Source organism: Brienomyrus brachyistius, chromosome 2 (genome assembly GCF_023856365.1).
Source record: "Brienomyrus brachyistius isolate T26 chromosome 2, BBRACH_0.4, whole genome shotgun sequence".
Taxonomy (NCBI): Eukaryota; Metazoa; Chordata; class Actinopteri; order Osteoglossiformes; family Mormyridae; genus Brienomyrus; species Brienomyrus brachyistius.
The window spans coordinates 35,686,020-35,710,326 of NC_064534.1; the positions used below are offsets into that span (position 1 = coordinate 35,686,020).

The 24,307-nt window shown below is 44.1% G+C and overlaps 17 non-coding genes and 1 pseudogene across 17 annotated transcripts; all 18 read left to right on the forward strand.

The window, feature by feature from the left end:
* The first annotated feature begins 854 nt into the window (after window positions 1-854).
* On the forward strand, window positions 855-973 carry LOC125730917 (5S ribosomal RNA). Its single transcript, XR_007391210.1, has one exon. It is a non-coding gene; the product is annotated as a 5S ribosomal RNA (ribosomal RNA).
* A 1,132-nt stretch (window positions 974-2,105) lies between these two features.
* Window positions 2,106-2,224, forward strand: LOC125732958 (5S ribosomal RNA). The gene has a single exon (XR_007392319.1). It is a non-coding gene; the product is annotated as a 5S ribosomal RNA (ribosomal RNA).
* Window positions 2,225-3,303: 1,079 nt separating this feature from the next.
* LOC125732959 (5S ribosomal RNA) lies at window positions 3,304-3,422 on the forward strand. The gene has a single exon (XR_007392320.1). It is a non-coding gene; the product is annotated as a 5S ribosomal RNA (ribosomal RNA).
* Window positions 3,423-4,502: 1,080 nt separating this feature from the next.
* Window positions 4,503-4,621, forward strand: LOC125732960 (5S ribosomal RNA). The gene has a single exon (XR_007392321.1). It is a non-coding gene; the product is annotated as a 5S ribosomal RNA (ribosomal RNA).
* A 1,078-nt stretch (window positions 4,622-5,699) lies between these two features.
* Window positions 5,700-5,818, forward strand: LOC125732961 (5S ribosomal RNA). The gene has a single exon (XR_007392322.1). It is a non-coding gene; the product is annotated as a 5S ribosomal RNA (ribosomal RNA).
* Window positions 5,819-6,897: 1,079 nt separating this feature from the next.
* On the forward strand, window positions 6,898-7,016 carry LOC125735728 (5S ribosomal RNA). Its single transcript, XR_007395020.1, has one exon. It is a non-coding gene; the product is annotated as a 5S ribosomal RNA (ribosomal RNA).
* Window positions 7,017-8,095: 1,079 nt separating this feature from the next.
* LOC125732454 (5S ribosomal RNA) lies at window positions 8,096-8,214 on the forward strand. Its single transcript, XR_007391834.1, has one exon. It is a non-coding gene; the product is annotated as a 5S ribosomal RNA (ribosomal RNA).
* A 1,077-nt stretch (window positions 8,215-9,291) lies between these two features.
* LOC125734582 (5S ribosomal RNA) lies at window positions 9,292-9,410 on the forward strand. The gene has a single exon (XR_007393889.1). It is a non-coding gene; the product is annotated as a 5S ribosomal RNA (ribosomal RNA).
* A 1,081-nt stretch (window positions 9,411-10,491) lies between these two features.
* On the forward strand, window positions 10,492-10,610 carry LOC125732562 (5S ribosomal RNA). The gene has a single exon (XR_007391938.1). It is a non-coding gene; the product is annotated as a 5S ribosomal RNA (ribosomal RNA).
* Window positions 10,611-11,689: 1,079 nt separating this feature from the next.
* Window positions 11,690-11,808, forward strand: LOC125730954 (5S ribosomal RNA). The gene has a single exon (XR_007391247.1). It is a non-coding gene; the product is annotated as a 5S ribosomal RNA (ribosomal RNA).
* Window positions 11,809-12,888: 1,080 nt separating this feature from the next.
* Window positions 12,889-13,007, forward strand: LOC125733749 (5S ribosomal RNA). Its single transcript, XR_007393086.1, has one exon. It is a non-coding gene; the product is annotated as a 5S ribosomal RNA (ribosomal RNA).
* Window positions 13,008-14,080: 1,073 nt separating this feature from the next.
* On the forward strand, window positions 14,081-14,200 carry LOC125737117 (5S ribosomal RNA). Its single transcript, XR_007396384.1, has one exon. It is a non-coding gene; the product is annotated as a 5S ribosomal RNA (ribosomal RNA).
* A 1,078-nt stretch (window positions 14,201-15,278) lies between these two features.
* On the forward strand, window positions 15,279-15,397 carry LOC125732368 (5S ribosomal RNA). The gene has a single exon (XR_007391749.1). It is a non-coding gene; the product is annotated as a 5S ribosomal RNA (ribosomal RNA).
* Window positions 15,398-16,475: 1,078 nt separating this feature from the next.
* Window positions 16,476-16,594, forward strand: LOC125730334 (5S ribosomal RNA). Its single transcript, XR_007390687.1, has one exon. It is a non-coding gene; the product is annotated as a 5S ribosomal RNA (ribosomal RNA).
* A 3,425-nt stretch (window positions 16,595-20,019) lies between these two features.
* On the forward strand, window positions 20,020-20,138 carry LOC125735114 (5S ribosomal RNA). Its single transcript, XR_007394413.1, has one exon. It is a non-coding gene; the product is annotated as a 5S ribosomal RNA (ribosomal RNA).
* A 1,076-nt stretch (window positions 20,139-21,214) lies between these two features.
* On the forward strand, window positions 21,215-21,333 carry LOC125731680 (5S ribosomal RNA; annotated as a pseudogene).
* A 1,078-nt stretch (window positions 21,334-22,411) lies between these two features.
* LOC125733269 (5S ribosomal RNA) lies at window positions 22,412-22,530 on the forward strand. The gene has a single exon (XR_007392619.1). It is a non-coding gene; the product is annotated as a 5S ribosomal RNA (ribosomal RNA).
* A 1,078-nt stretch (window positions 22,531-23,608) lies between these two features.
* LOC125735631 (5S ribosomal RNA) lies at window positions 23,609-23,727 on the forward strand. The gene has a single exon (XR_007394925.1). It is a non-coding gene; the product is annotated as a 5S ribosomal RNA (ribosomal RNA).
* The last annotated feature ends 580 nt before the right edge of the window (window positions 23,728-24,307 follow it).

Consider the following 24,307-nt stretch of genomic DNA (forward strand, 5'->3'; position numbering starts at 1 on the left):
CTGTCACTCCCCATTCACGTTTTACAACTTATTGTTAATAATAAAGAGACAGCTTTTTACACACAGTTTTAAACAAAGTACTAATATAATTCCTCTTCATCTCACCGCTTTGTTTTCTATGCAAAAACGACTTCACCACAGAAGACTCGTTATTATTGGCATGGCAAGGTCTGCTCTTCTCCTCCTTTCAAAACTTGCTAAAAGCTGTATTTAAAAGAGCAGGTTGGCCGGGGTAATTCACACCCTTCAATGCCAGCTTAATGTTTAGGTTAGTGGGAATCACAGAGGAATTAGGGATGGAAACTTCTTTGCTGATGGTAGAAGCGGTCTGGTGAATTTTTAGAGAGAAGAGGCCGTCGATGTTTCAATGTAGAAAATTGTTCTGGCTGCAGCCTGCAGTATGGACTTGTTGGCGTGTGTAGCTCCCAGTGTTCTGACAGCGTGACATTTTGGGGAAGCATGTGATTCAACAGCAACCAGTGGGCTTCGTGCGGCGGAGATTTTGTGGCTGTTAGCGGAGTTGATAACAGAGGGTCTTTAAGAGAAGCCTGCATGCGGTAGGCAAATGAGTAATGTTTGCCGGCGGGGGACGTGCGGCGATTAACCTGTTCGGTAGTGAAAAGGACTTAAAGAGAAGGAAGTGTGCGGATGCGGAAAGAATGGAATAATTGTGGTAGGCTGCCGGCTGAGTAGTTTGGTGAATGTTTGGTGTGGGTGCGGCGCTGCCGATTGGATGGTGGTGCTGCAGTGTGAGTCAGATAAAAAAAAAAAAAAACAGGGGTAGGATCCAATGGGACTAACTGGCATGTATAGAGGCGTGTAATGCAAAAGGGCTGTTTTTGTTCGCGGCTCTCGCTCATGGCCATACCACCCTGAACACGCCCGATCTCGTCTGATCTCGGAAGCTAAGCAGGGTAGGGTCTGGTTAGTACTTGGGTGGGAGACTGCCTGGGAATACCACGTGCTGTAAGCTTTTCTCACTTTTACTTTATACAGGGGGCACTCCACCTCACGATTATTTTAAATCTATCACTCCCCTTCCATTTTACTATTTTATATATATATATATATATATATATATATATATATATATATATATATTATTATTTTTTTTTTTTTTTTTTTTTCTCTCATTCATAAAGGCAGCTTTTACACACCGTTTTACTCTAAATACTGCCTGGTAATTCTAGGTGCTGTAAGCTCTTCGTGCCTTTATTCCACCAGGGTGCGATCTTCTCACAAACTTGAAGACTGTCACTCCCCATTCACGTTTTACAACTTATTGTTAATGATAAAGAGACAGCTTTTTACACACAGTTTTAAACAAAGTACTGATATTATTCCTCTTCAACTGACCGCTTTGTTTTCTATGCAAAAACCACTTCGCCACAGAAGACTCGATATTATTGGCATAGCAAGTTCTGCTCTTCTCCTTTCAAAACTTGCTAAAAGCTGTATTTAAAAGAACAGATTGGCCGGGGTAATTCACACCCTTCAATGCCAGCTTAATGTTTAGGTTAGTGGGAATCACAGAGGAATTAGGGATGGAAACTTCTTTGCTGGTGGTAGAAGCGGTCTGGTGAATTTTTAGAGAGAAGAGGCCGTCGATGTTTGAATGTAGAAAATTGTTCTGGCTGCAGCCTGCAGTATGGACTTGTTGGTGTGTGTAGCTCCCAGTGTTCTGACAGCGCGACGTTTTGGGGAAGCATGTGATTCAGCAGCTACCAGTGGGCTTCGTGCGGCGGAGATTTTGTGGCTGTTAGCGGAGTTGATAACAGAGGGTCGTTAAGAGAAGCCTGCATGCAGTAGGCAAAGGAGTAATGTTTGCCGGCGGGGGACGTGCGGCGATTAACCTGTGCGGTAGTGAAAAGGAGTTAAAAAGAAGGAAGTGTGCGGATGCGGAAAGAATGGAATAATTGTGGTAGGCTGCCGGCTGAGTAGTTTGGTGAATGTTTGGTGTGGGTCCGGCGCTGCCGATTGGATGGTGGGGCTGCAGTGTGAGTCAGATAAAAAAAAAAAAAAAAACCAGGAGTAGGATCCAATGGGACCAACTGGCATGTATAGAGGCGTGTAATGCAAAAGGGCTGTTTTTGGTAACATCTCTCGCTTACGGCCATACCACCCTGAACACGCCCGATCTCGTCTGATCTCGGAAGCCAAGCAGGGTAGGGTCTGGTTAGTACTTGGATGGGAGACCACCTGGGAATACCAGGTGCTGTAAGCTTTTCTCACTTTTACTTTATACAGGGGGCGCTCCACTTCACGATTAATTTAAATCTATCACTCCCCTTCCATTTTACTATTTTATTTATATATTTTTATTTTCTCTCTTTCATAAAGGCAGCTTTTACACACCGTTTTACTCTAAATACTGCCTGGTAATTCTAGGTGCTGTAAGCTCTTCGTGCCTTTATTCCACCAGGGCGCGATCTTCTCACAAACTTGAAGACTGTCACTCCCCATTCACGTTTTACAACTTATTGTTAATGATAAAGAGACAGCTTTTTACACACAGTTTTAAACAAAGTACTGATATTATTCCTCTTCAACTGACCGCTTTGTTTTCTATGCAAAAACCACTTCGCCACAGAAGACTCGATATTATTGGCATAGCAAGTTCTGCTCTTCTCCTTTCAAAACTTGCTAAAAGCTGTATTTAAAAGAACAGATTGGCCGGGGTAATTCACACCCTTCAATGCCAGCTTAATGTTTAGGTTAGTGGGAATCACAGAGGAATTAGGGATGGAAACTTCTTTGCTGGTGGTAGAAGCGGTCTGGTGAATTTTTAGAGAGAAGAGGCCGTCGATGTTTGAATGTAGAAAATTGTTCTGGCTGCAGCCTGCAGTATGGACTTGTTGGTGTGTGTAGCTCCCAGTGTTCTGACAGCGCGACGTTTTGGGGAAGCATGTGATTCAGCAGCTACCAGTGGGCTTCGTGCGGCGGAGATTTTGTGGCTGTTAGCGGAGTTGATAACAGAGGGTCGTTAAGAGAAGCCTGCATGCAGTAGGCAAAGGAGTAATGTTTGCCGGCGGGGGACGTGCGGCGATTAACCTGTGCGGTAGTGAAAAGGAGTTAAAAAGAAGGAAGTGTGCGGATGCGGAAAGAATGGAATAATTGTGGTAGGCTGCCGGCTGAGTAGTTTGGTGAATGTTTGGTGTGGGTCCGGCGCTGCCGATTGGATGGTGGTGCTGCAGTGTGAGTCAGATAAAAAAAAAAAAAAAAACCAGGAGTAGGATCCAATGGGACCAACTGGCATGTATAGAGGCGTGTAATGCAAAAGGGCTGTTTTTGGTAGCATCTCTCGCTTACGGCCATACCACCCTGAACACGCCCGATCTCGTCTGATCTCGGAAGCCAAGCAGGGTAGGGTCTGGTTAGTACTTGGATGGGAGACCACCTGGGAATACCAGGTGCTGTAAGCTTTTCTCACTTTTACTTTATACAGGGGGCGCTCCACTTCACGATTAATTTAAATCTATCACTCCCCTTCCATTTTACTATTTTATTTATATATTTTTATTTTCTCTCTTTCATAAAGGCAGCTTTTACACACCGTTTTACTCTAAATACTGCCTGGTAATTCTAGGTGCTGTAAGCTCTTCGTGCCTTTATTCCACCAGGGCGCGATCTTCTCACAAACTTGAAGACTGTCACTCCCCATTCACGTTTTACAACTTATTGTTAATGATAAAGAGACAGCTTTTTACACACAGTTTTAAACAAAGTACTGATATTATTCCTCTTCAACTGACCGCTTTGTTTTCTATGCAAAAACCACTTCGCCACTGAAGACTCGATATTATTGGCATAGCAAGTTCTGCTCTTCTCCTTTCAAAACTTGCTAAAAGCTGTATTTAAAAGAACAGATTGGCCGGGGTAATTCACACCCTTCAATGCCAGCTTAATGTTTAGGTTAGTGGGAATCACAGAGGAATTAGGGATGGAAACTTCTTTGCTGGTGGTAGAAGCGGTCTGGTGAATTTTTAGAGAGAAGAGGCCGTCGATGTTTGAATGTAGAAAATTGTTCTGGCTGCAGCCTGCAGTATGGACTTGTTGGTGTGTGTAGCTCCCAGTGTTCTGACAGCGCGACGTTTTGGGGAAGCATGTGATTCAGCAGCTACCAGTGGGCTTCGTGCGGCGGAGATTTTGTGGCTGTTAGCGGAGTTGATAATAGAGGGTCGTTAAGAGAAGCCTGCATGCGGTAGGCAAAGGAGTAATGTTTGCCGGCGGGGGACGTGCGGCGATTAACCTGTGCGGTAGTGAAAAGGAGTTAAAAAGAAGGAAGTGTGCGGATGCGGAAAGAATGGAATAATTGTGGTAGGCTGCCGGCTGAGTAGTTTGGTGAATGTTTGGTGTGGGTCCGGCGCTGCCGATTGGATGGTGGGGCTGCAGTGTGAGTCAGATAAAAAAAAAAAAAAAAAACCAGGAGTAGGATCCAATGGGACCAACTGGCATGTATAGAGGCGTGTAATGCAAAAGGGCTGTTTTTGGTAACATCTCTCGCTTACGGCCATACCACCCTGAACACGCCCGATCTCGTCTGATCTCGGAAGCCAAGCAGGGTAGGGTCTGGTTAGTACTTGGATGGGAGACCACCTGGGAATACCAGGTGCTGTAAGCTTTTCTCACTTTTACTTTATACAGGGGGCGCTCCACTTCACGATTAATTTAAATCTATCACTCCCCTTCCATTTTACTATTTTATTTATATATTTTTATTTTCTCTCTTTCATAAAGGCAGCTTTTACACACCGTTTTACTCTAAATACTGCCTGGTAATTCTAGGTGCTGTAAGCTCTTCGTGCCTTTATTCCACCAGGGCGCGATCTTCTCACAAACTTGAAGACTGTCACTCCCCATTCACGTTTTACAACTTATTGTTAATGATAAAGAGACAGCTTTTTACACACAGTTTTAAACAAAGTACTGATATTATTCCTCTTCAACTGACCGCTTTGTTTTCTATGCAAAAACCACTTCGCCACAGAAGACTCGATATTATTGGCATAGCAAGTTCTGCTCTTCTCCTTTCAAAACTTGCTAAAAGCTGTATTTAAAAGAACAGATTGGCCGGGGTAATTCACACCCTTCAATGCCAGCTTAATGTTTAGGTTAGTGGGAATCACAGAGGAATTAGGGATGGAAACTTCTTTGCTGGTGGTAGAAGCGGTCTGGTGAATTTTTAGAGAGAAGAGGCCGTCGATGTTTGAATGTAGAAAATTGTTCTGGCTGCAGCCTGCAGTATGGACTTGTTGGTGTGTGTAGCTCCCAGTGTTCTGACAGCGCGACGTTTTGGGGAAGCATGTGATTCAGCAGCTACCAGTGGGCTTCGTGCGGCGGAGATTTTGTGGCTGTTAGCGGAGTTGATAACAGAGGGTCGTTAAGAGAAGCCTGCATGCAGTAGGCAAAGGAGTAATGTTTGCCGGCGGGGGACGTGCGGCGATTAACCTGTGCGGTAGTGAAAAGGAGTTAAAAAGAAGGAAGTGTGCGGATGCGGAAAGAATGGAATAATTGTGGTAGGCTGCCGGCTGAGTAGTTTGGTGAATGTTTGGTGTGGGTCCGGCGCTGCCGATTGGATGGTGGTGCTGCAGTGTGAGTCAGATAAAAAAAAAAAAAAAACCAGGAGTAGGATCCAATGGGACCAACTGGCATGTATAGAGGCGTGTAATGCAAAAGGGCTGTTTTTGGTAGCATCTCTCGCTTACGGCCATACCACCCTGAACACGCCCGATCTCGTCTGATCTCGGAAGCCAAGCAGGGTAGGGTCTGGTTAGTACTTGGATGGGAGACCACCTGGGAATACCAGGTGCTGTAAGCTTTTCTCACTTTTACTTTATACAGGGGGCGCTCCACTTCACGATTAATTTAAATCTATCACTCCCCTTCCATTTTACTATTTTATTTATATATTTTTATTTTCTCTCTTTCATAAAGGCAGCTTTTACACACCGTTTTACTCTAAATACTGCCTGGTAATTCTAGGTGCTGTAAGCTCTTCGTGCCTTTATTCCACCAGGGCGCGATCTTCTCACAAACTTGAAGACTGTCACTCCCCATTCACGTTTTACAACTTATTGTTAATGATAAAGAGACAGCTTTTTACACACAGTTTTAAACAAAGTACTGATATTATTCCTCTTCAACTGACCGCTTTGTTTTCTATGCAAAAACCACTTCGCCACTGAAGACTCGATATTATTGGCATAGCAAGTTCTGCTCTTCTCCTTTCAAAACTTGCTAAAAGCTGTATTTAAAAGAACAGATTGGCCGGGGTAATTCACACCCTTCAATGCCAGCTTAATGTTTAGGTTAGTGGGAATCACAGAGGAATTAGGGATGGAAACTTCTTTGCTGGTGGTAGAAGCGGTCTGGTGAATTTTTAGAGAGAAGAGGCCGTCGATGTTTGAATGTAGAAAATTGTTCTGGCTGCAGCCTGCAGTATGGACTTGTTGGTGTGTGTAGCTCCCAGTGTTCTGACAGCGCGACGTTTTGGGGAAGCATGTGATTCAGCAGCTACCAGTGGGCTTCGTGCGGCGGAGATTTTGTGGCTGTTAGCGGAGTTGATAATAGAGGGTCGTTAAGAGAAGCCTGCATGCGGTAGGCAAAGGAGTAATGTTTGCTGGCGGGGGACGTGCGGCGATTAACCTGTGCGGTAGTGAAAAGGAGTTAAAGAGAAGGAAGTGTGCGGATGCGGAAAGAATGGAATAATTGTGGTAGGCTGCCGGCTGAGTAGTTTGGTGAATGTTTGGTGTGGGTCCGGCGTTGCCGATTGGATGGTGGGGCTGCAGTGTGAGTCAGATAAAAAAAAAAAAAAAAACCAGGAGTAGGATCCAATGGGACCAACTGGCATGTATAGAGGCGTGTAATGCAAAAGGGCTCTTTTTGGTAGCATTTCTCGCTTATGGCCATACCACCCTGAACACGCCCGATCTCGTCTGATCTCGGAAGCCAAGCAGGTTAGGGTCTGGTTAGTACTTGGATGGGAGACCACCTGGGAATACCAGGTGCTGTAAGCTTTTCTCACTTTTACTTTATACAGGGGGCGCTCCACTTCACGATTAATTTAAATCTATCACTCCCCTTCCATTTTACTATTTTATATATATATTTTTATTTTCTCTCTTTCATAAAGGCAGCTTTTACACACCGTTTTACTCTAAATACTGCCTGGTAATTCTAGGTGCTGTAAGCTGTTCGTGCCTTTATTCCACCAGGGCGCGATCTTCTCACAAACTTGAAGACTGTCACTCCCCATTCACGTTTTACAACTTATTGTTAATGATAAAGAGACAGCTTTTTACACACAGTTTTAAACAAAGTACTGATATTATTCCTCTTCAACTGACCGCTTTGTTTTCTATGCAAAAACCACTTCGCCACAGAAGACTCGATATTATTGGCATAGCAAGTTCTGCTCTTCTCCTTTCAAAACTTGCTAAAAGCTGTATTTAAAAGAACAGATTGGCCGGGGTAATTCACACCCTTCAATGCCAGCTTAATGTTTAGGTTAGTGGGAATCACAGAGGAATTAGGGATGGAAACTTCGTTGCTGGTGGTAGAAGCGGTCTGGTGAATTTTTAGAGAGAAGAGGCCGTCGATGTTTGAATGTAGAAAATTGTTCTGGCTGCAGCCTGCAGTATGGACTTGTTGGTGTGTGTAGCTCCCAGTGTTCTGACAGCGCGACGTTTTGGGGAAGCATGTGATTCAGCAGCTACCAGTGGGCTTCGTGCGGCGGAGATTTTGTGGCTGTTAGCGGAGTTGATAACAGAGGGTCGTTAAGAGAAGCCTGCATGCAGTAGGCAAAGGAGTAATGTTTGCCGGCGGGGGACGTGCGGCGATTAACCTGTGCGGTAGTGAAGAGGAGTTAAAAAGAAGGAAGTGTGCAGATGCGGAAAGAATGGAATAATTGTGGTAGGCTGCCGGCTGAGTAGTTTGGTGAATGTTTGGTGTGGGTCCGGCGCTGCCGATTGGATGGTGGGGCTGCAGTGTGAGTCAGATAAAAAAAAAAAAAAAAAACAGGAGTAGGATCCAATGGGACCAACTGGCATGTATAGAGGCGTGTAATGCAAAAGGGCTGTTTTTGGTCGCGTCTCTCGCTTATGGCCATACCACCCTGAACACGCCCGATCTCGTCTGATCTCGGAAGCTAAGCAGGGTAGGGTCTGGTTAGTACTTGGATGGGAGACCACCTGGGAATACCAGGTGCTGTAAGCTTTTCTCACTTTTACTTTATACAGGGGGCGCTCCACTTCACGATTAATTTAAATCTATCACTCCCCTTCCATTTTACTATTTTATATATATATTTTTATTTTCTCTCTTTCATAAAGGCAGCTTTTACACACCGTTTTACTCTAAATACTGCCTGGTAATTCTAGGTGCTGTAAGCTGTCCGTGCCTTTATTCCACCAGGGCGCGATCTTCTCACAAACTTGAAGACTGTCACTCCCCATTCACGTTTTACAACTTATTGTTAATGATAAAGAGACAGCTTTTTACACACAGTTTTAAACAAAGTACTGATATTATTCCTCTTCAACTGACCGCTTTGTTTTCTATGCAAAAACCACTTCGCCACAGAAGACTCGATATTATTGGCATAGCAAGTTCTGCTCTTCTCCTTTCAAAACTTGCTAAAAGCTGTATTTAAAAGAACAGATTGGCCGGGGTAATTCACACCCTTCAATGCCAGCTTAATGTTTAGGTTAGTGGGAATCACAGAGGAATTAGGGATGGAAACTTCTTTGCTGGTGGTAGAAGCGGTCTGGTGAATTTTTAGAGAGAAGAGGCCGTCGATGTTTGAATGTAGAAAATTGTTCTGGCTGCAGCCTGCTGTATGGACTTGTTGGTGTGTGTAGCTCCCAGTGTTCTGACAGCGCGACGTTTTGGGGAAGCATGTGATTCAGCAGCTACCAGTGGGCTTCGTGCGGCGGAGATTTTGTGGCTGTTAGCGGAGTTGATAACAGAGGGTCGTTAAGAGAAGCCTGCATGCAGTAGGCAAAGGAGTAATGTTTGCCGGCGGGGGACGTGCGGCGATTAACCTGTGCGGTAGTGAAAAGGAGTTAAAAAGAAGGAAGTGTGCGGATGCGGAAAGAATGGAATAATTGTGGTAGGCTGCCGGCTGAGTAGTTTGGTGACTGTTTGGTGTGGGTCCGGCGCTGCCGATTGGATGGTGGGGCTGCAGTGTGAGTCAGAAAAAAAAAAAAAAAGAACATTAGTAGGATCCAATGGGACCAACTGGCATGTATAGAGGCGTGTAATGCAAAAGGGCTCTTTTTGATAGCATTTCTCGCTTACGGCCATACCACCCTGAACACGCCCGATCTCGTCTGATCTCGGAAGCCAAGCAGGGTAGGGTCTGGTTAGTACTTGGATGGGAGACCTCCTGGAAATACCAGGTGCTGTAAGCTTTTCTCACTTTTACTTTATACAGGGGGCGCTCCACTTCACGATTAATTTAAATCTATCACTCCCCTTCCATTTTACTATTTTATATATATATATATATATTTTTCTCTCATTCATAAAGGCAGCTTTTACACACCGTTTTACTCTAAATACTTCCTGGTAATTCTAGGTGCTGTAAGCTGTTCGTGCCTTTATTCCACCAGGGCGCGATCTTCTCACAAACTTGAAGACTGTCACTCCCCATTCACGTTTTACAACTTATTGTTAATGATAAAGAGACAGCTTTTTACACACAGTTTTAAAGAAAGTACTGATATTATTCCTCTTCAACTGACCGCTTTGTTTTCTATGCAAAAACCACTTCGCCACAGAAGACTCGATATTATTGGCATAGCAAGTTCTGCTCTTCTCCTTTCAAAACTTGCTAAAAGCTGTATTTAAAAGAACAGATTGGCCGGGGTAATTCACACCCTTCAATGCCAGCTTAATGTTTAGGTTAGTGGGAATCACAGAGGAATTAGGGATGGAAACTTCTTTGCTGGTGGTAGAAGCGGTCTGGTGAATTTTTAGAGAGAAGAGGCCGTCGATGTTTGAATGTAGAAAATAGTTCTGGCTGCAGCCTGCAGTATGGACTTGTTGGTGTGTGTAGCTCCCAGTGTTCTGACAGCGCAACGTTTTGGGGAAGCATGTGATTCAGCAGCTACCAGTGGGCTTCGTGCAGCGGAGATTTTGTGGCTGTTAGCGGAGTTGATAACAGAGGGTCGTTAATAGAAGCCTGCATGCAGTAGGCAAAGGAGTAATGTTTGCCGGCGGGGGACGTGCAGCGATTAACCTGTGCAGTAGTGAAAAGGAGTTAAAAAGAAGGAAGTGTGCGGATGCGGAAAGAATGGAATAATTGTGGTAGGCTGCCGGCTGAGTAGTTTGGTGAATGTTTGGTGTGGGTCCGGCGCTGCCGATTGGATGGTGGGGCTGCAGTGTGAGTCAGATAAAAAAAATAAAATAACCAGGAGTAGGATCCAATGGGACTAACTGGCATGTATAGAGGCGTGTAATGCAAAAGGGCTGTTTTTGGTCGCGTCTTTCGCTTATGGCCATACCACCCTGAACACGCCCGATCTCATCCGATCTCGGAAGCCAAGCAGGGTAGGGTCTGGTTAGTACTTGGATGGGAGACCTCCTGGGAATACCAGGTGCTGTAAGCTTTTCTCACTTTTACTTTATACAGGGGGCGCTCCACTTCACGATTAATTTAAATCTATCACTCCCCTTCCATTTTACTATTTTATATATATATATATATTTTTCTCTCATTCATAAAGGCAGCTTTTACACACCGTTTTACTCTAAATACTTCCTGGTAATTCTAGGTGCTGTAAGCTGTTCGTGCCTTTATTCCACCAGGGCGCGATCTTCTCACAAACTTGAAGACTGTCACTCCCCATTCACGTTTTACAACTTATTGTTAATGATAAAGAGACAGCTTTTTACACACAGTTTTAAACAAAGTACTGATATTATTCCTCTTCAACTGACCGCTTTGTTTTCTATGCAAAAACCACTTCGCCACAGAAGACTCGATATTATTGGAATAGCAAGTTCTGCTCTTCTCCTTTCAAAACTTGCTAAAAGCTGTATTTAAAAGAACAGATTGGCCGGGGTAATTCACACCCTTCAATGCCAGCTTAATGTTTAGGTTAGTGGGAATCACAGAGGAATTAGGGATGGAAACTTCTTTGCTGGTGGTAGAAGCGGTCTGGTGAATTTTTAGAGAGAAGAGGCCGTCGATGTTTGAATGTAGAAAATTGTTCTGGCTGCAGCCTGCAGTATGGACTTGTTGGTGTGTGTAGCTCCCAGTGTTCTGACAGCGCGACGTTTTGGGGAAGCATGTGATTCAGCAGCTACCAGTGGGCTTCGTGCGGCGGAGATTTTGTGGCTGTTAGCGGAGTTGATAAAAGAGGGTCGTTAATAGAAGCCTGCATGCAGTAGGCAAAGGAGTAATGTTTGCCGGCGGGGGACGTGCGGCGATTAACCTGTGCGGTAGTGAAAAGGAGTTAAAAAGAAGGAAGTGTGCGGATGCGGAAAGAATGGAATAATTGTGGTAGGCTGCCGGCTGAGTAGTTTGGTGAATGTTTGGTGTGGATCCGGCGCTGCCGATTGGATGGTGGGGCTGCAGTGTGAGTCAGATAAATATAAAAATAAAACCAGGAGTAGGATCCAATGGGACTAACTGGCATGTATAGACGCGTGTAATGCAAAAGGGCTGTTTTTGGTAGCATCTCTCGCTCACGGCCATACCACCCTGAACATGCCCGATCTTGTCTGATCTCGGAAGCCAAGCAGGGTAGGGTCTGGTTAGTACTTGGATGGGAGACCTCCTGGGAATACCAGGTGCTATAAGCCTTTCTCACTTTTACTTTATACAGGGGGCGCTCCACTTCACGATTAATTTAAATCTATCACTCCCCTTCCATTTTACTATTTTATATATATATATTTTTTTTTTCTCTCATTCCTAAAGGCAGCTTTTAGAAACCGTTTTACTCTAAATACTTCCTGGTAATTCTAGGTGCTGTAAGCTGTTCGTGCCTTTATTCCACCAGGGCGCGATCTTCTCACAAACTTGAAGACTGTCACTCCCCATTCACGTTTTACAACTTATTGTTAATGATAAAGAGACAGCTTTTTACACACAGTTTTAAACAAAGTACTGATATTATTCCTCTTCAACTGACCGCTTTGTTTTCTATGCAAAAACCACTTCGCCACAGAAGACTCGATATTATTGGCATGGCAAGTTCTGCTCTTCTCCTTTCAAAACTTGCTAAAAGCTGTATTTAAAAGAACAGATTGGCCGGGGTAATTCACACCCTTCAATGCCAGCTTAATGTTTAGGTTAGTGGGAATCACAGAGGAATTAGGGATGGAAACTTCTTTGCTGGTGGTAGAAGCGGTCTGGTGAATTTTTAGAGAGAAGAGGCCGTCGATGTTTGAATGTAGAAAATTGTTCTGGCTGCAGCCTGCAGTATGGACTTGTTGGTGTGTGTAGCTCCCAGTGTTCTGACAGCGCGACGTTTTGGGGAAGCATGTGATTCAGCAGCTACCAGTGGGCTTCGTGCGGCGGAGATTTTGTGGCTGTTAGCGGAGTTGATAACAGAGGATCGTTAAGAGAAGCCTACATGCAGTAGGCAAAGGAGTAATGTTTGCTGGCGGGGGACGTGCGGCGATTAACCTGTGCGGTAGTGAAAAGGAGTTAAAAAGAAGGAAGTGTGCGGATGCGGAAAGAATGGAATAATTGTGGTAGGCTGCCGGCTGAGTAGTTTGGTGAATGTTTGGTGTGGGTCCGGCGCTGCCGATTGGATGGTGGGGCTGCAGTGTGAGTCAGATAAAAAAAAAAAAAAAACCAGGAGTAGGATCCAATGGGACTAACTGGCATGTATAGACGCGTGTAATGCAAAAGGGCTGTTTTTGGTAGCATCTCTCGCTTACGGCCATACCACCCTGAACACGCCTGATCTCGTCTGATCTCGGAAGCCAAGCAGGGTAGGGTCTGGTTAGTACTTGGATGGGAGACCTCCTGGGAATACCAGGTGCTGTAAGCCTTTTTCACTTTTACTTTATACAGGGGGCGCTCCACTTCACGATTAATTTAAATCTATCACTCCCCTTCCATTTTACTATTTTATATATATATATATATTTCTCTCATTCATAAAGGCAGCTTTTACACACCGTTTTACTATAAATACTTCCTGGTAATTCTAGGTGCTGTAAGCTGTTCGTGCCTTTATTCCACCAGGGCGCGATCTTCTCACAAACTTGAAGACTGTCACTCCCCATTCACGTTTTACAACTTATTGTTAATGATAAAGAGACAGCTTTTTACACACAGTTTTAAACAAAGTACTGATATTATTCCTCTTCAACTGACCGCTTTGTTTTCTATGCAAAAACCACTTCGCCACAGAAGACTCGATATTATTGGCATAGCAAGTTCTGCTCTTCTCCTTTCAAAACTTGCTAAAAGCTGTATTTAAAAGAACAGATTGGCCGGGGTAATTCACACCCTTCAATACCAGCTTAATGTTTAGGTTAGTGGGAATCACAGAGGAATTAGGGATGGAAACTTCTTTGCTGGTGGTAGAAGCGGTCTGGTGAATTTTTAGAGAGAAGAGGCCGTCGATGTTTGAATGTAGAAAATTGTTCTGGCTGCAGCCTGCAGTATGGACTTGTTGGTGTGTGTAGCTCCCAGTGTTCTGACAGCGCAACGTTTTGGGGAAGCATGTGATTCAGCAGCTACCAGTGGGCTTCGTGCGGCGGAGATTTTGTGGCTGTTAGCGGAGTTGATAACAGAGGGTCGTTAAGAGAAGCCTGCATGCAGTAGGCAAAGGAGTAATGTTTGCCGGCGGGGGACGTGCGGCGATTAACCTGTGCGGTAGTGAAAAGGAGTTAAAAAGAAGGAAGTGTGCGGATGCGGAAAGAATGGAATAATTGTGGTAGGCTGCTGGCTGAGTAGTTTGGTGAATGTTTGGTGTGGGTCCGGCGCTGCCGATTGGATGGTGGGGCTGCAGTGTGAGTCAGATAAAAAAAAAAAACCAGGAGTAGTATCCAATGGGACTATCTGGCATGTATAGACGCGTGTAATGCAAAAGGGCTGTTTTTGGTAGCATCTCTCGCTTACGGCCATACCACCCTGAACACGCCCATATCTCGTCTGATTTTGGAAGCTAAGCAGGGTAGGGTCTGGTTAGTACTTGGATGGGAGACCACCTGGGAATACCAGGTGCTGTAAGCTTTTCTCACTTTTACTTTATACAGGGGGCGCTCCACTTCACGATTAATTTAAATCTATCACTCCCATTCCATTTTACTATTTTATATATATATATTTTTTTTTCTCTCATTCATAAAGGCAGCTTTTAGAAACCGTTTTACTCTAAATACTTCCTGGTAATTCTAGGTGCTGTAAGCTGTTCGTGCCTTTATTCCACCAGGGCGCGATCTTCGCACAAACTTGAAGACTGTCACTCCCCATTCACGTTTTACAACTTATTGTTAATGATAAAGAGACAGCTTTTTACACACAGTTTTAAACAAAGTACTGATATTATTCCTCTTCAACTGACCGCTTTGTTTTCTATGCAAAAACCACTTCGCCACAGAAGACTCGATATTATTGGCATAGCAAGTTCTGCTCTTCTCCTTTCAAAACTTGCTAAAAGCTGTATTTAAAAGAACAGATTGGCCGGGGTAATTCACACCCTTCAATGCCAGCTTAATGTTTAGGTTAGTGGGAATCACAGAGGAATTAGGGATGGAAACTTCTTTGCTGGTGGTAGAAGCGGTCTGGTGAATTTTTAGAGAGAAGAGGCCGTCGATGTTTGAATGTAGAAAATTGTTCTGGCTGCAGCCTGCAGTATGGACTTGTTGGTGTGTGTAGCTCCCAGTGTTCTGACAGCGCGACGTTTTGGGGAAGCATGTGATTCAGCAGCTACCAGTGGGCTTCGTGCGGCGGAGATTTTGTGGCTGTTAGCGGAGTTGATAACAGAGGGTCGTTAAAAGAAGCCTGCATGCGGTAGGCAAAGGAGTAATGTTTGCCGGCGGGGGACGTGCGGCGATTAACCTGTGCGGTAGTGAAAAGGAGTTAAAGAGAAGGAAGTGTGCGGATGCGGAAAGAATGGAATAATTGTGGTAGGCTGCCGGCTGAGTAGTTTGGTGAATGTTTGGTGTGGGTCCGGCGCTGCCGATTGGATGGTGGGGCTGCAGTGTGAGTCAGATAAAAAAAAAAAAAAAACATTAGTAGGATCCAATGGGACCAACCGGCATGTATAGAGGCGTGTAATGCAAAAGGGCTGTTTTTGGTAGCATCTCTCGCTTACGGCCATACCACCCTGAACACGCCCGATCTCGTCTGATCTCGGAAGCCAAGCAGGGTAGGGTCTGGTTAGTACTTGGATGGGAGACCTCCTGGGAATACCAGGTGCTGTAAGCCTTTCTCACTTTTACTTTATACAGGGGGCGCTCCACTTCACGATTAATTTAAATCTATCACTCCCCTTCCATTTTACTATTTTATATATATATTTTTTTTTTTCTCTCATTCATAAAGGCAGCTTTTAGAAACCGTTTTACTCTAAATACTTCCTGGTAATTCTAGGTGCTGTAAGCTGTTCGTGCCTTTATTCCACCAGGGCGCGATCTTCTCACAAACTTGAAGACTGTCACTCCCCATTCACGTTTTACAACTTATTGTTAATGATAAAGAGACAGCTTTTTACACACAGTTTTAAACAAAGTACTGATATTATTCCTCTTCAACTGACCGCTTTGTTTTCTATGCAAAAACCACTTCGCCACAGAAGACTCGATATTATTGGCATAGCAAGTTCTGCTCTTCTCCTTTCAAAACTTGCTAAAAGCTGTATTTAAAAGAACAGATTGGCCGGGGTAATTCACACCCTTCAATGCCAGCTTAATGTTTAGGTTAGTGGGAATCACAGAGGAATTAGGGATGGAAACTTCTTTGCTGGTGGTAGAAGCGGTCTGGTGAATTTTTAGAGAGAAGAGGCCGTCGATGTTTGAATGTAGAAAATTGTTCTGGCTGCAGCCTGCAGTATGGACTTGTTGGTGTGTGTAGCTCCCAGTGTTCTGACAGCGCGACGTTTTGGGGAAGCATGTGATTCAGCAGCTACCAGTGGGCTTCGTGCGGCGGAGATTTTGTGGCTGTTAGCGGAGTTGATAACAGAGGGTCGTTAAGAGAAGCCTGCATGCAGTAGGCAAAGGAGTAATGTTTGCCGGCGGGGGACGTGCGGCGATTAACCTGTGCGGTAGTGAAAAGGAGTTAAAAAGAAGGAAGTGTGCGGATGCGGAAAGAATGGAATAATTGTGGTAGGCTGCCGGCTGAGTAGTTTGGTGAATGTTTGGTGTGGGTCCGGCGCTGCCGATTGGATGGTGGGGCTGCAGTGTGAGTCAGATAAAAAAAAAAAAAGAACATTAGTAGGATCCAATGGGACCAACTGGCATGTATAGAGGCGTGTAATGCAAAAGGGCTGTTTTTGGTAGCATCTCTCGCTTACGGCCATACCACCCTGAACACGCCTGATCTCGTCTGATCTCGGAAGCCAAGCAGGGTAGGTTTTGGTTAGTAGTTGGATGGGAGACCTCCTGGGAATACCAGGTGCTGTAAGCTTTTCTCACTTTTACTTTATACAGGGGGCGCTCCACTTCACGATTAATTTAAATCTATCACTCCCCTTCCATTTTACTATTTTATATATATATATATATTTTTTTTCTCTCATTCATAAAGGCAGCTTTTAGAAACCGTTTTACTCTAAATACTTCCTGGTAATTCTAGGTGCTGTAAGCTGTTCGTGCCTTTATTCCACCAGGGCGCGATCTTCTCACAAACTTGAAGACTGTCACTCCCCATTCACGTTTTACAACTTATTGTTAATGATAAAGAGACAGCTTTTTACACACAGTTTTAACACTACGATCCCTGAAATCAACGAAATTTTCCGGACGCACCTCGGGTGGAGCCCCCCCCTCACTCCCCACACAAGCTGCCCGCCCCCTCATCAGCGCCAATCAACACCTATTGTTTTGCAAATGAAAGCGGAGTTTCACGGTTTCAGCTTCGGGTCTGCACAGAAACGTTTTCTAACAGTGTGGTCTGAGGAATCGTAAAATACATGCGTTAATATATCATAATTTGAAACACCATTTCTCTTGATTCGGTAATTTCAGTTTCAAGAAAGTATTTGATGGAATAAATACATGCATTTGCTTACTGCCTGTAGCAATCGGTAATCTGATTTTCAGTTTTAAAGTTCGATCAGGGCTAAATGACAAATTAATTAATGTATGTCATTAAAATTACCCTGGCATGATATTTGCATTATAAATGTACCGACAGACAAAGCATTTTTATAGGTAATGAAGAAAAACCTGCAACTTGCAATGTGCAAAGACCGTAATCCCCGTAAGAAGTGCATGCACACAAAAGACTGCTGATTACTATGTCCATTTGTTATGAGAGAGCACAATGCGCTTTGAATGTAAACACTGACGTTGCTACTTGCGAAAAAGATCGCGCAGTTATGAGCGCACAAAAGACTGTAAATTACTGCGGACGTGTGTGCATTTGTGCGTAGGATTATGAGATGCCACGGTGAACTTCACACGGAAACAATTCACATGTTACATGGGAAACATTGCGCAGTTATCAGCGCACAAAAGACTGTAAATTACTCCCGACGTGTGTGCATTTGTGTGTGGGATTATGAGATGCCATGGTGAACTTCACACGGAAACAATTCACATGTTACATGGGAAACATTGCGCAGTTATCAGCGCACAAAAGACTGTAAATTACTCCCGACGTGTGTGCATTTGTGTGTGGGATTATGAAATGCCACAGTGAACACAAACACTTCGTGATGTACGTATGAAACAGGATGGGCAATTATGAGCACACAAAAGTGCTAATTATTCATAAACAGATTGTGGTCCAGATATATAATTACGGCATAATAAAAAAAAGACTTTCGCGTGCGTGTGTGTTTCCGTATAACATTCAATCGGTTATTTTTGATATAATAAATACATACAGTTGATGTCTGCGACAATCTGTGTAACCTTATTCAGTTGTAAAAGTTAGAGCTAAAAGATAAATTGATTTACATATATCGGTAAAAGAACCATGGCATAACATTAGCGCGATATATGCATTATAAATGAATCACTAAGTAAGAACTCAGGACACTGCAGCTGCGCTTTGCATGAAGGCTAAAGATGGCTCTGTTTGGGAAAAAGAAACTTCGGCGTCGATTTATGCAAGAAAAAGAGATTGAAAAAGAAATGAAGACACAGCTTAGACAAGCTTCTGTTCCTCAGCTTTCCACTGGAAAGAGGACTCAGTGTCAGGTGCTCCGTCACTGTAATAGGCAGGGGCGCCGCTAAGGGGGGGAAAGTTGGGACAATTCTAAGGGCCCACGCCCTTTAGGGGCCCCCAGAGATCTGAATGGGTGTGGTAGGGGGGCCCAACCTCATATTTTGTCATAGGGCCCAAAATTGCTAGCGGCGCCCCTGGTAATAGGAACCACAGTACAGAGAGATGTGTGCAGTGTGACAGGTACACCTGTCGCAAGTGTAGGAAGGAGTGTCATTGGGTGTGTGATGACTGTTAGTGGATAGAAAAGGTTTTGTATCTTTAGTGTATGTGCTTATTTTGTATAATAAATGTGTATCTTCCACTTGAATGACACGGACTCTCTCTCTCTATCATACACACACATGCTCTTTATCTTTATACCATCTGATACTTGAAATTTACACATTCTTTGTCAATATTCCTGCAGCTTGTACTCATGAATCAATGATGCAACTTTTCCCCATGTGGCACATGAAGTGTTTACATCAGAAATGCACATGCGTGCACATGTATGACATGTTATTTCATCATACATTTACACATATAGTTGTAGACACAGAACATACATCAAAATATATGTATTTGCTATATCAAAATATATTTGTGTAATTGACACCACGGTTACCGTAGTAGATTTGGGGGTTCCACTGTATTTCAAATTATTATGTATCAATGCATGTGAATCCTTACAATACATCACTAGATAAACTCTTTAGTGCAGACCTGAGTTGAAGAAGTGACTTCAGGCTGGGGGATGACTTCAGCTGAGTGACTGTGATTCATTTGCAAAACAAAAGGTGTTAATGGTGCTGGAGAGGGGGCGGGCAGCTTGTGAGGGGAGTAAGAGGGGGGGCTCCTTGTGAGGAGAGCCTCATTTTTCCAGGAATTCTAGTGTTAAACAAAGTACTGATATTATTCCTCTTCAACTGACCGCTTTGTTTTCTATGCAAAAACCACTTCGCCACAGAAGACTCGATATTATTGGCATAGCAAGTTCTGCTCTTCTCCTTTCAAAACTTGCTAAAAGCTGTATTTAAAAGAACAGATTGGCCGGGGTAATTTACACCCTTCAATGCCAGCTTAATGTTTAGGTTAGTGGGAATCACAGAGGAATTAGGGATGGAAACTTCTTTGCTGGTGGTAGAAGCGGTCTGGTGAATTTTTAGAGAGAAGAGGCCGTCGATGTTTGAATGTAGAAAATTGTTCTGGCTGCAGCCTGCAGTATGGACTTGTTGGTGTGTGTAGCTCCCAGTGTTCTGACAACGCAATGTTTTGGGGAAGCATGTGATTCAGCAGCTACCAGTGGGCTTCGCGCGGCGGAGATTTTGTGGCTGTTAGCGGAGTTGATAACAGAGGGTCATTAAGAGAAGCCTGCATGCAGTAGGCAAAGGAGTAATGTTTGCTGGCGGGGGACGTGCGGCGATTAACCTGTGCGGTAGTGAAAAGGAGTTAAAGAGAAGGAAGTGTGCGGATGCGGAAAGAATGGAATAATTGTGGTAGGCTGCCGGCTGAGTAGTTTGGTGAATGTTTGGTGTGGGTCCGGCGTTGCCGATTGGATGGTGGGGCTGCAGTGTGAGTCAGATAAAAAAAAAAAAAAAACCAGGAGTAGGATCCAATGGGACCAACTGGCATGTATAGAGGCGTGTAATGCAAAAGGGCTGTTTTTGGTAGCGTCTCTCGCTTACGGCCATACCACCCTGAACACACCTGATCTTGTCTGATCTCGGAAGCCAAGCAGGGTAGGGTCTGGTTAGTACTTGGATGGGAGACCACCTGGGAATACCAGGTGCTGTAAGCTTTTCTCACTTTTACTTTATACAGGGGGCGCTCCACTTCACGATTAATTTAAATCTATCACTCCCCTTCCATTTTACTATTTTATATATATATTTTTATTTTCTCTCTTTCATAAAGGCAGCTTTTACACACCGTTTTACTCTAAATACTGCCTGGTAATTCTAGGTGCTGTAAGCTCTTCGTGCCTTTATTCCACCAGGGCGCGATCTTCTCACAAACTTGAAGACTGTCACTCCCCATTCACGTTTTACAACTTATTGTTAATGATAAAGAGACAGCTTTTTACACACAGTTTTAAACAAAGTACTGATATTATTCCTCTTCAACTGACCGCTTTGTTTTCTATGCAAAAACCACTTCGCCACAGAAGACTCGATATTATTGGTATAGCAAGTTCTGCTCTTCTCCTTTCAAAACTTGCCAAAAGCTGTATTTAAAAGAACAGATTGGCCGGGGTAATTCACACCCTTCAATGCCAGCTTAATGTTTAGGTTAGTGGGAATCACAGAGGAATTAGGTATGGAAACTTCTTTGCTGGTGGTAGAAGCGGTCTGGTGAATTTTTAGAGAGAAGAGGCCGTCGATGTTTGAATGTAGAAAATTGTTCTGGCTGCAGCCTGCAGTATGGACTTGTTGGTGTGTGTAGCTCCCAGTGTTCTGACAGCGTGACGTTTTGGGGAAGCATGTGATTCAGCAGCTACCAGTGGGCTTCGTGCGGCGGAGATTTTGTGGCTGTTAGCGGAGTTGATAACAGAGGGTCGTTAAGAGAAGCCTGCATGCAGTAGGCAAAGGAGTAATGTTTGCCGGCGGGGGACGTGCGGCGATTAACCTGTGCGGTAGTGAAAAGGAGTTAAAAAGAAGGAAGTGTGCGGATGCGGAAAGAATGGAATAATTGTGGTAGGCTGCCGGCTGAGTAGTTTGGTGAATGTTTGGTGTGGGTCCGGCGCTGCCGATTGGATGGTGGTGCTGCAGTGTGAGTCAGATAAAAAAAAAAAAAACCAGGAGTAGGATCCAATGGGACTAACTGGCATGTATAGACGCGTGTAATGCAAAAGGGCTGTTTTTGGTAGCGTCTCTCGCTTATGGCCATACCACCCTGAACACGCCCGATCTCGTCTGATCTCAGAAGCTAAGCAGGGTAGGGTATGGTTAGTTATTGGATGGGAGACCACCTGGGAATACCAGGTGCTGTAAGCTTTTCTCACTTTTACTTTATACAGGGGGCGCTCCACTTCACGATTAATTTAAATCTATCACTCCCCTTCCATTCTACTATTTTATATATATTTTTTTATTTTCTCTCTTTCATAAAGGCAGCTTTTACACACCGTTTTACTCTAAATACTGCCTGGTAATTCTAGGTGCTGTAAGCTCTTCGTGCCTTTATTCCACCAGGGCGCGATCTTCTCACAAACTTGAAGACTGTCACTCCCCATTCACGTTTTACAACTTATTGTTAATGATAAAGAGACAGCTTTTTACACACAGTTTTAAACAAAGTACTGATATTATTCCTCTTCAACTGACCGCTTTGTTTTCTATGCAAAAACCACTTCGCCACAGAAGACTCGATATTATTGGCATAGCAAGTTCTGCTCTTCTCCTTTCAAAACTTGCTAAAAGCTGTATTTAAAAGAACAGATTGGCCGGGGTAATTCACACCCTTCAATGCCAGCTTAATGTTTAGGTTAGTGGGAATCACAGAGGAATTAGGGATGGAAACTTCTTTGCTGGTGGTAGAAGCGGTCTGGTGAATTTTTAGAGAGAAGAGGCCGTCGATGTTTGAATGTAGAAAATTGTTCTGGCTGCAGCCTGCAGTATGGACTTGTTGGTGTGTGTAGCTCCCAGTGTTCTGACAGCGCGACGTTTTGGGGAAGCATGTGATTCAGCAGCTACCAGTGGGCTTCGTGCGGCGGAGATTTTGTGGCTGTTAGCGGAGTTGATAACAGAGGGTCGTTAAGAGAAGCCTGCATGCAGTAGGCAAAGGAGTAATGTTTGCCGGCGGGGGACGTGCGGCGATTAACCTGTGCGGTAGTGAAAAGGAGTTAAAAAGAAGGAAGTGTGTGGATGCGGAAAGAATGGAATAATTGTGGTAGGCTGCCGGCTGAGTAGTTTGGTGAATGTTTGGTGTGGGTCCGGCGCTGCCGATTGGATGGTGGTGCTGCAGTGTGAGTCAGATAAAAAAAAAAAAAAAACCAGGAGTAGGATCTAATGGGACTAACTGGCATGTATAGACGCGTATAATGCAAAAGGGCTGTTTTTGGTCGTGTCTCTCGCTTACGGCCATACCACCCTGAACACGCCCGATCTCGTCTGATCTTGGAAGCTAAGCAGGGTAGGGTCTGGTTAGTACTTGGATGGGTGACCACCTGGGAATACCAGGTGCTGTAAGCTTTTCTCACTTTTACTTTATACAGGGGGCGCTCCACTTCACGATTAATTTAAATCTATCACTCCCATTCCATTTTACTATTTTATATATATATATATTTTATCTCTCTTTCATAAAGGCAGCTTTTAGAAACCGTTTTACTCTAAATACTTCCTGGTAATTCTAGGTGCTGTAAGCTGTTCGTGCCTTTATTCCACCAGGGCGCGATCTTCTCACAAACTTGAAGACTGTCACTCCCCATTCACGTTTTACAACTTATTGTTAATGATAAAGAGACAGCTTTTTACACACAGTTTTAAACAAAGTACTGATATTATTCCTCTTCAACTGACCGCTTTGTTTTCTATGCAAAAACCACTTCGCCACAGAAGACTCGATATTATTGGCATAGCAAGTTCTGCTCTTCTCCTTTCAAAACTTGCTAAAAGCTGTATTTAAAAGAACAGATTGGCCGGGGTAATTCACACCCTTCAATGCCAGCTTAATGTTTAGGTTAGTGGGAATCACAGAGGAATTAGGGATGGAAACTTCTTTGCTGGTGGTAGAAGCGGTCTGGTGAATTTTTAGAGAGAAGAGGCCGTCGATGTTTGGATGTAGAAAATTGTTCTGGCTGCAGCCTGCAGTATGGACTTGTTGGTGTGTGTAGCTCCCAGTGTTCTGACAGCGCAACGTTTTGGGGAAGCATGTGATTCAGCAGCTACCAGTGGGCTTCGTGCGGCGGAGATTTTGTGGCTGTTAGCGGAGTTGATAACAGAGGGTCGTTAAGAAAAGCCTGCATGCAGTAGGCAAAGGAGTAATGTTTGCTGGCGGGGGACGTGCGGCGATTAACCTGTGCGGTAGTGAAAAGGAGTTAAAGAGAAGGAAGTGTGCGGATGCGGAAAGAATGGAATAATTGTGGTAGGCTGCCGGCTGAGTAGTTTGGTGAATGTTTGGTGTGGGTCCGGCGCTGCCGATTGGATGGTGGGGCTGCAGTGTGAGTCAGATAAAAAAAAAAAAAAGAACATTAGTAGGATCCAATGGGACCAACTGGCATGTATAGAGGCGTGTAATGCAAAAGGGCTGTTTTTGGTAGCATCTCTCGCTTACGGCCATACCACCCTGAACACGCCCGATCTCGTCTGATCTCGGAAGCCAAGCAGGGTAGGGTCTGGTTAGTACTTGGATGTGAGACCACCTGGGAATACCAGGTGCTGTAAGCTTTTCTCACTTTTACTTTATACAGGGGGCGCTCCACTTCACGATTAATTTAAATCTATCACTCCCCTTCCATTTTACTATTTTATATATATATATATTTTTCTCTCATTCATAAAGGCAGCTTTTAGAAACCGTTTTACTCTAAATACTTCCTGGTAATTCTAGGTGCTGTAAGCTGTTCGTGCCTTTATTCCACCAGGGCGCGATCTTCTCACAAACTTGAAGACTGTCACTCCCCATTCACGTTTTACAACTTATTGTTAATGATAAAGAGACAGCTTTTTACACACGGTTTTAAAAAAAGTACTGATATTATTCCTCTTCAACTGACCGCTTTGTTTTCTATGCAAAAACCACTTCGCCACAGAAGACTCGATATTATTGGCATAGCAAGTTCTGCTCTTCTCCTTTCAAAACTTGCTAAAAGCTGTATTTAAAAGAACAGATTGGCCGGGGTAATTCACACCCTTCAATGCCAGCTTAATGTTTAGGTTAGTGGGAATCACAGAGGAATTAGGGATGGAAACTTCTTTGCTGGTGGTAGAAGCGGTCTGGTGAATTTTTAGAGAGAAGAGGCCGTCG